The 17,231-nt window shown below is 41.1% G+C and overlaps 1 long non-coding RNA gene across 1 annotated transcript; it reads left to right on the top strand.

The window, feature by feature from the left end:
* Positions 1 to 13,209: 13,209 nt before the first annotated feature.
* Positions 13,210 to 16,870, top strand: LOC132321997 (uncharacterized). The gene is made up of 3 exons (XR_009484988.1): positions 13,210 to 13,310; positions 13,887 to 13,997; positions 16,673 to 16,870. It is a non-coding gene; the product is annotated as an uncharacterized LOC132321997 (long non-coding RNA).
* Positions 16,871 to 17,231: the final 361 nt, after the last annotated feature.

Here is a 17,231-nt window from a genome sequence, read left to right as displayed (position 1 = left end):
AAAAAGAAGCTGAAACTCATATTTAGAGCCATGCAACAATTTCATTTAATAGCAAACTTGCCAACAGGGGAAACAAAAAAACAAATACCCAAATCTCACAAGCGCATATGCTGTGCTGCTGCACTTCTGGTGTCTGAAACCTGAAGAAATCTTAAAGGAAGTATTATTCGTATATGGCAGTCTATGGATTAATTGACTGTAGGTTATACACAGATTTCTGAAATTACTTCAACCAGGCTTTTTCTTTAGTAAGTGGTTAGATCCAAAGCAAAAGGAACGTACTGAAAACAGAGCACTGAAGCTCTCCTTCTTAGCCTTCAGAGAGGAATAATCGCATCACATAACATCTCCATGCAGGATCAGGATGTTAAAAAAAAAAAAAATACAAGGAGAAGAGTAGAGTATCATCCACACTGACTTACAACCTTCAGTAAGGAGAACAGTTGCATTATCCGAGGCCACGGCCTTTGTTAGCAAGCAGAGGCTTTTACTAACACTTGAACCTGATGACGTCTATACTAATAAAGCTTACATCCATAATGAAGCATGAGCACTTCCTCTGGGAAAGGCCTGGAGCTATCTGGAAGGACAACATGGTGCTGTAACAAATTAAAAGTCTGTTTCTCTCCCTTTGACTTTGATATCTACTTGGATGACATTTGCAGCACTGATGGGGACAACGTTACGGAAAGAAGAACCTTGATTAGTCTAGCCAGTAGAAAGTCACCTATTATCCTAGGAGACAAATCTGGAAGTTCTTAATAAAACTAGATGCTGTCACTTCACCTTACACCTTAGGCTCATGGTGACCCCAACAGAAAATATGGAATATATTTATTCAGACTAACTGAACAATTTCTATAGGTGACACCTCCATCTGTTCTTCACAATGCAATTCTCTGTGTGCTCACGGACTACCTGGTAAATACAACTGAAATGCCAGGTAAGCACAAGTGACTTCTCTGTACAGTGTGCCAAATATTTGTTGTTTGACCTAGGACAAAACAGGTGAGTTAAAACAAAAACCTATGTATAGTTACATAAATACTACTGTTCTATAATCCATACCCCCTACAAAACTGTTTCCTTATGATCTGCATAAAACAGCCTCTTCACACACGTCAGGGCCTTCCTGTTATCATATATCCTTCGGCATTTTGGCAGCGTGAGAAGAACCTAGACAGACAGAATATTCTAGGCTGAGACCTTCCTGAAATCAGGTGCACACTGAAGTCAAAAGGTACCGGGGTCCCTAATTCCCCCAGGCCTCTATGCAAACCTTTCCACCACTACTTCTTGAAGTTATGGTGAGTAGTAAAACGGCACAGCAAAGCTGATGAATTCAAGTGAAGTTCAACAGCATGAAACAAGGAAAAAACTATACAAACAAGAAGAGTACCCATCTCTGAACTAAACAAGCCAAGAAGTCAATATCTTGAAGCTTTTTTGGGGGACTGCAGCTAGACTTAAACCGAATGCTTTGTAGTGTCCATCTCATATGGAAAGAGAAGGAATTCAGCAAGGTGCTAATCCAACGCAACACACAAACTAGCAGTTTATTTAAAATAAAACTTGATCCTTATTGGGAGCCGAGATATTTGAAGCACACACAAGTAAAACTAATTTAACCTTTGAAAAGTTATCTCCGGAGGGAAGAATAGAAATCCCTTTATAAGATTTTTAAGCACTGCAATTATTGACGAGGACTATATTACTTCAGTTTTCTCTGATCAGAAAAAAAAGCAAAGCCACAGGAGACATCAGCAGCTGTCAGGCTGTTTTCCAACTGCAATGAGGTAGTTTACAGTGGGCTTGTGCCAGTCTCTTAAGACCCAGTTAAGCAGCCTTTTTAAAATGCCTTAAAAAGCCAACTCATACATTAATCAAGTTGAGCCCTCATCCATACTTACTGCAATACATCAATTACCATGTCTTTTTTTTTTATTTTAATAAATTCCAGTTGACAGCAGACACCTTATTAAGGCTCACTAAAATGATACAATAAGTAAAAGGCTATTAATATTGCTTTTTTTCCCTGCTGCTATTGTCTTGCCGCACTGGTCTGCAAACAAATTCAGGCTGCATTACAATTAATGCCAATGGAACTCCTTCTAACGACTTCCAGCTTGCTAATTTTTTACGCTAATAATAAAAAAAAGGCATTGCTATGCAAGAACGGCCCCCTTTTATCATGCTCGCATGGCACACTAGAGAGCTCCTGCCATTGTTCACATGAAAGACAATTAAACCCAGGAACATCAAACCCAAAAATGACAATCTGCTAACCAGCACTGGGTATTGCTGAATTCTTTTCTCTATTTTCTGAACTGATAGAAAACAATTCTCCAAAGACATTTCCCTCCCCCAATCCCACCCTTTGGAAAAAAAAAAAAGTTTGAAAAATACCCTCGCTGATTTATGCATCTCTGCTCAGAATTTATTAACTGGGGCCCGTTTCACTCTTGCATGTCTGTTGCCTCCGGGTTTGAATTCTGGTCACATTTCAAGAAATGCAACAATAATATTGTCCACATAGTTTTGAATTTAAAAATAAACACTTTTTTTTTCCCCCCTGGTTCATGTTTTCTGAAACACAATGCAAAATGCCAATGGCAGGAGGATAAAGCTGGTGTGGTAACAAGTTTATTTCTCTCAGTCTTCTAAGGAGAAGGATGGAGAGTGAAAGCAGTCACAAGGTCTGTTGAAAATTAAGTACATTCATGATGTTAATTTAGAGTAAAGGTAACTTCTATTAAAGGCGTTTTCATCTATGCCTTCTGCCATGGAGCTTAGGACTCAGTTTCATCGCAATCAGATTTGCACCCTGGAATATATATAAATTTTTTTTTTTTTTTTTTTTTTTTTTTTGAAGTGAACTGTGTTTTCAACCTCATGTATTTATATAGAGACACAATAGCATAGACATGGACAATTATGCTACTTTGTACCTCTGTAAGTGACTTTTGGCCAAGAGTCTCAAGGCACTTCAGTATTCATTAATTCTCACCAGACCTTTGAGAAGTGGATGTTTTCATCTGTTTTACAGGTATATAAACTAGGTGACAGAAAGGTTAAGTGATGTTTCCAAGACCGTGATGTATTAGTGGTAGTAATACAAATACAGCCCCAAAAAACCAACTGTCACCATGAAGATGCCTCAGAAACTTTGACAACTCTTCAGCTCAACCTAACACTGAAGCATACACTTAAGATGCATCCTTATTCAGGATCCTACTTGCCTAACTTCAAGGACGCCCATAATTCCTGCTGGCTTTTGCTCAACTCCAGCTGTCCTGATCAGAGATACTTCCTTAGCCTAAGTCTATATTGGGGGGGGGCCCAGTCCAGTCACCTTATCCTACACCACAGTACATACATATTTACGGCAAGAAATTCAAGAAATTAAAACCATAACGAATAACCATTTTATATTCTGAAACATTCATGTTACTGGTAAGTCAGCAAGCGCATGTATGTGCACGTTACATACGTGACATTAAGAAGTAGTTGGTAACTTGCTGATTGCTACAGATTTGACATGAGTAATGAGAGGTACAGCTTTGGCTGGAGGACACAACTCTTATGAAAAAAGTCCGAATTACATTTAGTACCAAACCATAGAATTACGTACAAACACCAGACCTTATAAACATGCAGGGATAGAAGGAATTTACATTTTTAATGGAAACTGGGAAATTCCCATGTCTCTTTTGCCATACGAAAATTATTTCCTACCCCCTCAGGCTGAAGGACATCAGGCCTTATACCTGTCACTTGAGCAGGCCTGAATATTTCCAGGCCTCTGTTTCAGACCAAAGAAGTTGCAGTAAATTCTACATTTGGGAGAAAAGAACATTTTTGTGTTGTTGTTTAATAGCCACTGAGAGCTGTGGAGTGTTAAGAACATACCCCAGGAAAGATGGATTAGTAGGAAGTGGCCAAAAGAGGCCATAAAATGTGCATTATAAATGCAATTCATCACATAACTGTGCAATTTGTCAAATGGATATTGTACCTTGCATAGTGTCTTTTGGGACAGAAGCAAAAGAAAAAGGCCTGGGAGATAACGGTTCTATTCCTGGCTCTGCTACTGGTTCTCTTTTTGACCTTGGAGAAGGCTTCCCAGCCAAAATACATAGATCGTTTTCTACTTCTGTTATTGCACATCCAACTTCATTTTGATTAGGCTCGTAGTTGCACTTCTAAAATTGCAGTGCCCTGAAACCAGAGAACTAGGAGATGCCTGACACATAAATCTGATTTTTCAGGTGTCTGTTAGCCTAGGGGCTGAACCTACATATCTTTATGCATAAAATAGGGAAGATGAAGCTAACATCTTAAAAGAGATTTCACAAGCATTAACTTGATATTCACACATATGTGATTAAATAGATATGGAAGTATTTCATCGTTCGACTAAAATGACCCTAAAATAATTGCTACTGAATAGCACAACCTTGTATAGGTGGTGCAACAGTACGAAGTCATATAGTCATTGAAATCAATAACTGTCAGACATAGTCCAGTCTGCTAAAACATAGCTATGCAGCCTAAACCAGCTGTCTAGAACCTCTCTTTTGGTCAATGGGTTGGATATTTCTATCTTCTTAGCCCTTAACCAGTGGGTTGGACTATGTGAACACCGAGCACCCGATCCTTGCCTGTTACTCCTGGCAAAGGAAACTTTTTGTTGTGGCAACACAAGGAATCCAGCCTGCAGTGCTTCCCAGACCGGGTGCACCTCAGTGGCTGTAGCAGCAGGGACAGGAACCTGCTGGAAGCAGCTCTGCTGCGTTGTTACACTCCGCTGTTGACCAGAGGTCTTTCAGCACAGCCTCACCAGCTGCTCGTAAAAGCACTCCAGTGCGCTCCAGTACAACCTTCAACAGCTTCACTCACCGCACCCACTCCTAGAGCAGGAAAGCTCATGCTATCTCTTTCCGTGAAGGCACTAACCTCTTTAATTGTGCCAGTTAGACCCAGAATGGCTTGTTTGGTTATGCTCCATCCAAACATGCGCTACTTTAGCCCCAATGAACACAGTTGCTACCATCCATCATCAACTTACGCTACTTTTCTGAGGTTACAGCTGGGATGTTCCTTCAACTCGGCATTTGTGATACAGACAAACACTCCTGCATTGAGTACAGTGAAAGGTCCTTTTGCATCTCGTGAGACGCATGGAGCAGCCTATAACCTGTCTGCCTCAGCGCTGGTGAAGAAGCCGTGAATCACTGGGTAATTTCCATAGGGGAGGAGGCTGCCGCGCTGGTCTGGCCCACTGCGCGCTTAGTAGACGACTTGACCCAAGAGGTAGCTACGTTCACGTTCCTCCCGCACCCACCCCTGTCTGCCGCCTGGGTAGGCAAAGGGCTTTCTTTTTCCCCTCTGTGATAGAGACTTCAGCGCTACAGCAGAGTGCAGGCTTTCACTCCACACAAGCCAGCTGCTTTACAAGCGGCGGTTGCGTGCAGGGGCTGCATAGAAACCACTGCCATTCCTCAACACAGCTCGTGGGGATTTAATAAACAAACAAACAAATAAAACTCAATTTTGCTGGGAGGTCTTTTGTCCTTCCCCCCCGCCCCGAAAAGACAAAACAAATCAAAAGTAATAAAAACATCCACTTCTTTTTTGTACGGTCACATGTGCACTGGATTTGGCTCATTTAGACATTGTATCTGAGCCAATTCAGATGTGACATCCAAGACAATTTTACAACTCCTTCAAGTCCACAACAAAAATCAAAGGCAAACTTTTTTTTTTTATTCACAACATACCGAGTCTGTAGCTCATTTGAGCCCTATATAAAGTGTAAGATAACACCCCTGAACTGGTACAGCTGAAATTGGAAGCCAACTTTCAATGAATATGATCACACAAGAAAAATAGAGAGAGAATATTAACAGGTCTGACGTCACAGCCAAATTTTAGCATTCCTTAAACCGGTGTCAATCAATAATAAACCCATAGAGTTACTCTAAATTAATGCAGATGGAAACTGAAAGTAGACAAAACCCATACTGACTGTAATGAAATTGCTTATTAATAGCGCTTCACTTACTGTCCAAGTAAAAGCGGAGTATATGACCAAACTGTTTTATACACATTCCCCTCCTTTTAATTACAGTGTAAGAGCAGCAATTGTTATCTCTTCTATCAGCGAACCTGGATTTATAACATGGCCTGCTCCCCACACTTAAGACAATATAACCTTACACCACGGCAATATTATAGTGCCACATCCCGTATCCTAGCAACGGTTTAGGGCTTGCATTTGATGTCAAAATAATGGGTCCTGCTTAATCTCTTGGTTTTTTGAAGTAGGGGGTCAAACACTGAAATCCAGGAGTTGGGGAAAAAAAATTACTGAAGAGCATGCTAAAAGCACACCTATGAGGCACCCGTTTATATATACATGTGCACACACTGATGCCTATGGGTAAATAGATAACCACATGTGTACACAAAATAGATCGTATAGTTTTTGTTTTTAAATTGTTTAGACAGGAGTGAAAGCCAAGAAATGGAACGATGCCTATCACTTTCAAGATATGAGAGGCTTTTAACAAATACAATCTTCCTCCTGCTTTTATCAGCTCACTGTCTTCTATAAGTTAAAGAGAAAAAAACATCTCACTTATGGTCCCAGTTTTTCCTCATTTAGATTTTGTCCTATCACCATATTAAAAGAAAAAAATTCCTGTCTCTAATTTCTTGTGCCTCTCCTGTTTCCTTTAAAAGATTTTGTTAAAATGTACTGATTACTTAATCTACCTCCTTGTGACATTCACCAAGATATGACACAGCTGAGACTTATCTGTATCTGACTATTTAAAACACTGTGATAGAGAAATACAAATGGCTTGGTTTGTAGCAGTACCAGGGATATATGGGGGTAACCAGCAATAGCAACCAAATAGAAGGATACTATTGAGTATCTCTGATTCAGTTCAGACACTGGAAAGCACTTTGAAAAAGTAGGATTCAAGTCTGGGCGGCTGTCAGAGGCATATGCGTATGTACATATGTATGTATGCGTGTGCGTGTATACTACTTTCGCAGGAGAAAAGATGCCAGACTGAATCTACGGTTTTAAAGGCTGAGGAAAAGTGAAAAATGACAGCCATGCTATTATAATCTTCCCCAGGTAATTCAATCCTCCTTTCTATATGCGCAAGTTCATAATTCTTACTTTTAACGCCCCTGGGAACAAATGAACCAGGTAAGGGAACGGAGCATCAGCTGTCCCATGAGCAACAAGTAAATAAGGCTTTGTTGAACTAGGAGGTTTCTAAACACGGCTGGTATTCTAACACACCAGATAGGCTCAGGGCTATTTGTTCTTCTTTGCCCCCGAGGCCTCGACAGAATAGAAGAAACAAAGATTGTTTCAAATTGTGTTTCATTTTGTCTATACATCGGTTAAAAATACACAGGAAAAAAAAATCTTTCCCCTTGAAAACTTGCGGTGAGTGTACAAACCAGCAGAAGGTTTTGTACAGCAGTTCCTGTTCGTCCAGCAGCTACGTTAACAAACCTTCAAACGCCCGCAGTACCACGGCTTTGCCTTCCCTCGCTGCACCCCCCTAATCCAGCCCCTCAGGAAGAGCCAGATAAAACAGGCAGCCCCTGGAGCATGTCCCCAGCATCAACTAACCCCGGCTCGGAGGGACCCGCTGAGACAGAGGAAATCGGAGGAGCCGCACTTGGGTGCCTGGTACAAAGAGAGATCCACAGCGCAAGAAGAAAAACACTGCTCATAGGAGAGTGATTTCTTTTTGTTATCCACAATATTTTACTTCTAGCTGCAAACCCGGAGCTTGAAAGGATCCTTGCTAGCTCTGTTTATTTACTTAAACCAATCCTTGAAACCCTTCTTCTCTCTAAACAATACCAAGGTGAAGAGTTTACAGGAGCATTTTGTCCAGAGTTCAACTCTTCGGCAAGTGCTTCGCTCCAGCTCTAACAAAAGCCAGCACCCAATCTGGGAGCCTTCCCCATCTTTCTCTGAGGAAACTGTTTACTGCGTGGGTGCCCGCACACAGCTATTCACCGCTCTCTGCAATTGTCATGGCAGTCATTCTCTGACAGATATTATTATCCCCTGAAGATGGTGTGTGGACAACCCTATCCCCTGCTAGGCTGTCCTAGTTTTATAAACTGCAAATCTGGTCAGCTTACTCTACAGGAGGAAAAAAACCCAACAAATACAGCTGTTTAAAAAGGACAGCTGCTGCTACGCTGCTGCATTAATGCAGCCCCAGCAGAGGGAAGGCACCATCCCTCTTTTACTGCGGGGCCTTTCTTCCCCCTGCAGTGACACCGACACCACCAGTGAGGCACTGGGAGCCCTGCCACAGGCTTTACTGGGCAACAAAACGGCGCCCAGCAGCAGTTCTTCCCCAACTCCTGCAGCAAACAGGAGGTAGGTTGGGAAGGAGGGTCAAGTCCCTCCATGCTCCAGCTTCCCTCCCAGCCAGTGCTGTTGCAAGAAAACTCTTTGAATTTAAGCAACACTTCAGCTTGTGCCAGCTAGCATTAAAGATGAGCATGGCCTCACGCGCCCACCTGAACCGAGCTCAGGCTAAGCACGAGCCTAAGTACCGTCTTAAACCGAAACTCAAAACAACAGAAGAGATAGAAACGCAAAACAAAGTTTCAATCAAAGTATTTTTTCTACTCCAGAGCTATGTGATCCAACACAGGTTGGCAGTAAACAAAACCCTCAAAAAACAGGTGCTTACAATGCGTTCTTTAACAGGAACTGTGATCATATCACCATTGTTGTAGGAACATGGGTCTTGCATACAAAAGCGTGTGTGTGTGTGTTCAACAGAAAAGGAATAAAAAACCCAACCAAACAAAAACCCCACACATCTTGCTTAGATACTCATTATTGACCCAGGAAAATTCCCTTCACAGTTCCTGGCACTGGAGGCCAAATACTCCCCTTGATCCATGTGCAACAGAAGACTTGCGAATTGGGGAAATATGTATTTTTCCACTCTGGTGTCATATAAGCTAATCTCACATTTCCATTAAACAGGCAAAATCAAAATGAGAGGCAGGTAAGGAGAAAACACAACTATTAAAAAATGGTCTGACACATATGTAGAAGGCTTGCCAGCCAGCTTCTAAACAGCTAGTTTATATAAACCCCCAACACACACCTACCTGAAGTAATTTGTCCCCCCCTTTTTTTTTTTTCACTTCTTTAGTTTTAGCTGGGTTTATTTTTAATAAAGTAAAATAAATTTTATTGACCCTGCAACAAATCTATTCCAAATTTCGTTGGTTAATTGCCATTAGCCACACAAAACACACTGAAGTGTTTCCCTTGGCCAGATGAACAAAACTCTGTAGACAGGGCGAGAGCATTCAAAAGGCAGTGAAAACTGAAATCTTTAAAGAAGAAACAAGAGAGCAGCAAACTACAGGAATTTCAGAAAACCTCCTTTGAAAAACCTGTCTCAGCTAAGTCACTGTACAGTAGAAATTGTCGTTTTGATACATGCATGCTTTTTCCTTAGAACAAAGGGACAGAAGTCTCTAGTTGCTACCACACTACAAACAGTAACACTTCAACATCCTTAAAAAAAAAAATAAAATTAAGAAAAAAATTCTCAGGCTGCTGTCAGCTGACTAGCTTGATGGACATTTCGTTTCTTCCAGCTAACATTTGCAGGCACACAATATTGCGTGACTGTATGTCGTGCTCATAGGCCGATCCCACATCATCCTCCTTGATTTGCTTCTTTCCCAAGAATTTTGTTCTGGTTTCCCAAATCAGCGTCCCACCACATAAAGCGTACACGAACACCAGTGTAGGGCCAGCACAGGGCTTAGCAGTTCACTGCGCTGCAGCAGCTCGTCAAGTACAATTCAAGCTCGCATTTACAGCTTAAGTGGTTACAAAAGAGATGAGTAATCTGAGTTTGTTTTTTAAGTCTTTGGTTGTAGTGTATGCCACACCAGGAAACTGTGAGTTTTCAGGGTATAAATTTCCTCTCACGTTATCATCAGAAGATAGCAGAGAACAGCCCCATTGGCATCCTTATCTATGACCTTCCGCTGACTTGGAATTTAAATGTCAAAACCAGAACACTGGTACCAAGTAACCTTCTAAAATGAAGGTAAATATTGTGTTTCAAAAAAATATTATTCAAGATCAATTTCAGCACATCAGCTAAATCAAAAGTTTTAGAATTTTGATCAAATTCAGATCATTACCAGCTGCTTCTCTAAAAGCCTCTCTGATTCAACTGGCACTGCAAATGTAAACGCGAATCGTACTAATCTAGTCTTTCCTTGGAGGTTTTAGGCTTTTCTGCTTCTAGTCACAGGTATAAAATCTATGAGAAGTCCCTTTCCCATTACGTTGCTGGTAAGATACTGGCAGTGAAAAGATATGCAAGAATGCTACAGAATGTTTAAAAAAAAAAAGAAAAAAGTGTGGGTTTATTTGTTATCTAGGAACATAGGTAACCATCAGCAAGTGGTAGATTGCTTAATTTCATTACACAGACACTTCTTATGTTTTGTTTGTGATTATTTAAACCGACAGTCATGCTGACATTACTCCCTGCTACCACACTCCTACTGTAGCTACTCATTATAAGCAAAAAGAGGAAAAAAGCCTATGATAGTAATTTGTGACCTTAGGGGAGCCCAGGTACAGAAAAGACTTCATAAAAAAATAACGTGATTACATTTTTTGCCAGTCTTTTGAAGGGAATGCATCTGTGTTACATCAGATACAGGTGCCAGGTTATTAACCGTTAGGTAACGGTGAGCAATGCAAATATTCATGACCATCTACTGCAATTCTTTCTGTGGACTGCAAACTCCAGAATGCTAATTTCAGTTGATGTGTGGACATAAAACTTATCTGATGGCGTTCGTTTTAGTATTTATATACAGCTAGCATCTTTTGTGAATTATGAACAATGCAAATACTCAGCATCTGCCATGCCAAGTGTTCTGTATCAGTAAAAGGTTTGAAACAGTTTTGATCTCAACGTGCTGAACTGCTGAGACTAGTAGTCTTGCATTTATGCCAGTATAAATTAGCAGCAAGTCAATGGAGTTAAACTGGAGGGAAAAAAAAGGTGCAAAAGCAGAGTTAGATTCTGATATTCACATTTTAATTATCACAGAAATTAGACTTGAAATGCACTGCAGTGAAGTCAAGAAAAATGCTGTTGCTTGGTAAAATTAGTGTTTATAAAATAAACTGAACATAGCTAAGATTAATAATGTTGTCTTTGTTTCTTTAAAGTGTAACATGAGTTGCTTGACCATTTGTAGCAGCTTTTTGTTTCACTCTTTACACATTCTTGACATAACGTAGCACTGAACTAAGTTGACATTTTTTAGGTGTTTTCAAACAGGTTTCCAAAAGTGTGAAAAGTAACTAAATAGTTGTATGTAATGGTGAATTTTGGTTATTCAGTTTAACAGAGACTGTGGAAGATATTTCACTGAGAACAACTTATCCTTAAAGCGCATCACTCAGCTTGGTTAACCCTAACACACATGCTTCGGTTTGCCAAGTTCAAATATGAAGCACCAGCTGCTAAATAAGAGGCAAACTCCTCTCGCTAGGACAGAAAAATAGCCCCTGAGGTGAACCTTCAGTCAAGTGATGGACCAACTGGAGGAAGTTGACTGTCTATTGGATCTGGGTTACCATTCATTAGACATGTCTTGCTGCTTATCTGTGAACTCTCTGCAAGACTAGACTTCATTTAATATGTAGGCAGAACAACTAAGTAGCACCTTTTTTCCTCCGACTACTACAGTTCCCTTCTAGTTGCTCCATAAAGAAGATTCAGTGGAACACCTCTGTGAAAGCAGTGGAATTCCAGGTAGTTATGGTGACAAATTTCATTGTGAATGAGGATCAATGTCCCATACTACTTTGAATAGTAATTTCTTAATTCTTATTCAAATCTGGCCGGCAAGATAATATAACTTGAACTGAATTGGCCATGTGATCCTGATGGCATCCCATTAATGGGCTGTTCACTTAATTTATGTAATTTTAAAAAATTAAATAGTCATATTTTAAATCTCTACTGCAGTCCTTCAGATTGAAAGTACATGTTTAAAAGTTATAGTATCTTTATAAATCAGTATGTCTGCGCTTCTCAGTTTGTTGACTGAACTTTCCCAAAGTTTTAATTCACATTCCCTCATGTCTCTCTCTTCTGCCTGTGGGAACATTGTGAAATCCCAGCATCAAGTTGTTTCATACCCACTTACTAGCCACGTTATGTGCCACAGAAAAAACCCCACATTTGTACACTCTTATTTGAGTTGGCAGATAAACCAAGGTTTTCTATTTGTACAGAAAGAGCATAAAAATCCAGTTATAGGAACGCTTTCACTGATGGTCAAAAGCCAAATAAATCCTGTCTGTAAGCAAAACAAACACGAAGGCAGTTATTAAAAACAAAAGCTTACGGGCCTAATTCTGCAAGATGCTGAGCCTCCTTCTCTTCCAAGCCAACAGAGACCCAAGGTGGTCAGCACCTCCATGAGGTATTTGGCAACTGTGGCCTAAAAGGCTCATTGCAGAGACTCCATCACATCCCAAGAGCGCAGTCACCCCGAGCAGACCCAGGAAGAGCCAACCCCGAGAGGGTGCGCCGCTGGGAAAAGAAACACCCCGTCGATCTAGGGCTATTTATAAAGCTTGCACTAAACATTTAGAGCCAAGCCCTAACTTGGCTAGGTGTCAAGGACCACACGGAAAAAAGCCCTATACCCTCATTAAGAAAATGCATGAAGCACCAATTTCTATTTTTGGCTGCAGTTGTAAGCATCGCCAGGGTTACAGCTGCTTTATTGTGGTTTCTCAAGAATTTCCTTGATAAAAAAGGACAACAGAATTAGCTGAGCCTTTTGCAAATAGCCACACAGTCCGGCTGTAAAACAACGTCAAGTAGCCGGCAAAAAACCAAAACAAAACCCCGTAATACAACAGTACCTACATGTCTACAGAGGGCAAATGCGCCGCTACTGCAAGTTCTTTATTTGGAATGGGGAGGGGGTGGGACGAGGGAGGCTTGAAATCTTATAAAGCCGCTGCCCAAAATGGTACAGAAACCTTTCTGGTGGTGGGCAGGTCACAATAACCTGCTAGAGAAGACACTCTTCTAGTGAGATCTACGGGTGCTGCGCGCATAGGTGGGCTATGTGCACGTACAGATAAGGGAGGTAGATGGAAAGAGTTCAACGTTCTTCTATTTCAGAGGGAAAGGCATTAGCAAACAGCATATTAGGAGCAAGGACTGAAAAACAAGGTAATAAAATCTTCAAACTAATTAGTCTTTCTTATTTTATGCCAAAGAATTACAGTCTGTGTCATTTGCTGGGAGAAGGCAGCTAAGGTACAGGACTTGGAGTCAAGAGGACTGGATTTATCAAAGACTGGGGCAAGCAGCTCTGGGCTTTTCCTAAGAGATGCCCGCCCACTCCCACGATTTCTGCAGGAATCAAATATGATCTGGAAAGACGAAGAGAGGGGAAGCTTTCACCTGTGTGTATATATGCGTACAAGCCTATTTCATGTCTGTAAGCAGGGAAGGATCATCCATGCACTATTACCTCCCTGGAGTTTTAGAACATTAAATTAAATTATTACTGTAAAGGCAACAAAATGTCCAGACAAGGACATTATATGACATTACATATTAATTTCAGTGTTCATATTTTTATACTATTTTTCCTGCATTTTTTGATTAGGAAAGAGAAATTTCCTGCCCCTCCCTCAGTTTAAATTTGGAAATGCTGACAAACATACTGAACAGTTAGAGGAGCTGGCTACATGGGAAAGTTACAAAAGAAGTGCACTAGTTATTTATTACCTATCTTTGCAGGCAAAGCTCACAAGAGAAGAGGAAGAAAACTTTCATGGCTAAAGGAGAAAGTGAAGTAAGGCAGTTCACCACCGGCTGCGTACTAATCCTGCACATCTGTTTAACTTCAGAGTAAGTTTCCGTGTAAAAATTCAATACTCCTTCACAAGTCAAATTCTCTCACACATCAGTACTCCTCATGGATATACTAAGGAAGATTATAATTGTATATAATCACAGTAATCAACCCCATAATTATTTCACCTGGGACCCTCCCCATCCCTGCCTGACCTACCTATACGGAGTCAGTTGTTAGACTGAACACCATGAGTGGTGGGAAACAAATTTAGCTGTAGAGCAAGTGACACAATCAAGACCAAACGAGGTTAGCTACTGTGCCCCTGGCAGTCTAAGTGTTGAATAATAAAAGTCTTCTCTTAGACCAAGTGGTAACCTAATACCTGTATTTAAAAAAACCCACACAGAAACAGTGGATTCATTCGTCATGTACAAGTAGAGAAAACAGGGCATTCGGCTGGAACCCAGAAGATGTGAATTATGGGTAATATTTTCAAAATTGTCTAAGGTCTAGATAATTAAATTAACTCAGGCATAGCTCACTCAACATCATGGTGCCTGGATTTCCTTTAAAGATGAGTTCAAGGTCAATGTAGAGCAATACCTGAAAATCCTTAAAATCCCACATTTTAAGAACCAAAATCCCATTTGGGGGTAATGGTGAACAACTCTGAACACCAACAAGGTTAAAGTTAGGCACGTAGGTGTATTTGCTCTATAGCCTGTGCTGTCAATGATGAAAAAAGAGGTTTTCCTGAGGACTGTTTGAAGCACACATTGGGATTGCCTCCTGGAGAGGCCTATTTCAATACATAACCTGTGTGGGGAGGCTGGAATACTTACCCCACAAACCCCTGCTGTTCTTCATAACTACACTTCTGAGAGAGCCCAGAGTCAAGCCCTTAGGAGCCAAGTTTCCCAACAACAACGCTCTTCAGAAAAATTTCTTGTTTTTCATTATAGTGCTTTCACTGATTTTGTATGTTTGTCAAACCACATCATTCTTCACATCCCATGCCCTTGCCTCTTGGTCTCATCTTTTCTTTTTAGATTGTAAATCCCCCTAGCCTGGAGACCATGTGTAAGCTGTTTACCTCTTCCCTTGCAGAAGTCAGCATGTGCTTGCCCGTCTCAACTCAACATTAGCATGCTCAGTGAATCGGCTTGGGATAAGAATGCGATAGCACACTCAGGTCTATCATTGTCACAGTGCTGGCTGGGAGGTTTTCATTTTGCTCAGTTAAGAAGTGTAGTATTTGTACAAACACAAGAGTATATAAGGGATCACGTCTATCTTTGGATTCTGCAGAAACGTTCTTCACCGAGTTCCTAGTAGCCAAGTTAACTCTTTCCCCAGAAAGAATATGCAGCATCCCAAACATCAAGTGAGTGAATGGAAAGCCAGAAATAGAGCCCTGTAGATCAATAGATTTGACTGAGAAAGCGTTTGCATTCTCAGGGGTAGAGATCATTGTGTTTCTAAGTGGATCAGAGATATGATCCTTGGCCGCTGTGAATGGAATGGAAACTGGATGCCATCAGCGGGAGATACGAGTGCTGATGTGGTGAGGTAATGTGGTAAGGAATAGCGGAGTGGAAGGAATGCAGTGCCACTGCCCTGAGGAATCTTAAAATTAGCTCAATCTGGTATTCAAACGCTGGGTGGGGGGTGGGGGGGGGTGGGGGAAGGAAAAGAAAAAAAAAAACCACAGCATTTTTACAAGAGAATCATTTCTGAAAGGAGGAAATGCGTCATTCATAATTTCTCTGGACAATCAGCTTGAGTTGCATTTAATATTTAGAGTGTATCCTCTCTGTATGAATATAACAAGTAGGTGACTGCCAACCTCTTGCCAACTTGGGGGTCAAAATACCAGCTCCTCATACCAAGACCTCTCCAGTGGGGATGGCATGCACGGGCCAGGCAGAAGGGAGGTCCAACTGGGATGTCTGACCATCGTGCCCAGGAACTGCTGCACCCAGAAGGCCACCATGTGTGGGGCACACCACCATGTGTGGGGCACACCTTGTGAGCCATCTCTTTTGAATAGTGGCTCACTGCACTATCAGTCAAGACCCATGAGGTAGCTTGCAACCGGCAACTAGCTACAAACCTGCCACGGACCTTGCCAGAGCCACAACCCTGGGAAGGAAAGGTAGAGCTGAAAAATGATGGATTATTTCCACTGAAATGCAAACTAAATTCAACCTCAAATGGATGATACTTTTACAAGTAAATCTTAAACAAAAGGTTAAGTTTCTCTATAGCTTCTGTACAGATAATATCAGGAGTCGTGTCTGCTTTGAATGATATCAGTGGTAAGTTTTGCTTTTGTCTCTGATGAGAGTGGGGTTAGACTGAAAATATAATGAGTCTATCCAAGATGTAGCTGCTTTTGTGGGGTTCTTGCAGCATTGATTGCCTCCTCTCTAAAGTCAAGATGCTACTGTTTGGTTTATTCAGAGAAGGTAGTTGCCTTTTCTTTCTTCCACATGAAAGATAATACAGCTGCGATGCACAATGGTTATTAACTTTTCACAATAATTTCTATTATTGTCAGGAATACAGAGGGTAACGCATAACTCCAAGCCTACCTCAGGGTTACATTTCACGGGCGAGAGGCCGGAACTGTGAAAAAAATATTCATGCAACTGCTTTTATTTTGAAACTATGTACTGTAATGCTTGTAATTATGACTACCCTAATTTTCTCCTATTCAAAATTACAGGGTATTCCTTACCCCTTCTGCAATTTAAAAATGCCATAGCCATAGGACAGTCAGAACCTGCTGGTAGGCAATCAAACTCCCAAGAGAAGTAAATGCACACACCACAGCTGCCTTTCTGCTGCATGCTGTCCCAGCAAAGAAGTTAAGGACTGGAAGTCCAAGTGAAGATGGGATCCAACCAGAGAGCCAACATGCGGATTTTACTATTGATGCTTCCTTAGTACCTATTCCAAGGTATAACCATGGATGCTGGATTATGTTCTACACCTTCAAAAACATTATATTAACATTTCCATCAAAAGGGGAAAAAAAAAAGGAAAAATAAAACCTTATTAAGCACAATTCTCAGTGAGTGATATCTGCTTGGCACAGAGCAGACTGGGTCATGTCAAGGAGATGGTGATGCACCATCCTTATGCCAACCCCAAATTCTCTGTATCAGCACTTCTAAATTCTGCTGCTCTTCTACCACTGCAGGCCTTGGGCAAGCAGAAAAGGCAGAAGTAAAATAAAGCGCTGTCATGTCATCTCCCTGCATCACACACCCCTCAGCAGAAGC

Source organism: Gavia stellata, chromosome 2 (assembly GCF_030936135.1).
Source record: "Gavia stellata isolate bGavSte3 chromosome 2, bGavSte3.hap2, whole genome shotgun sequence".
In the NCBI taxonomy this organism is placed as follows: domain Eukaryota; kingdom Metazoa; phylum Chordata; class Aves; order Gaviiformes; family Gaviidae; genus Gavia; species Gavia stellata.
This window is presented reverse-complemented; position numbering and strand designations above follow the sequence as displayed.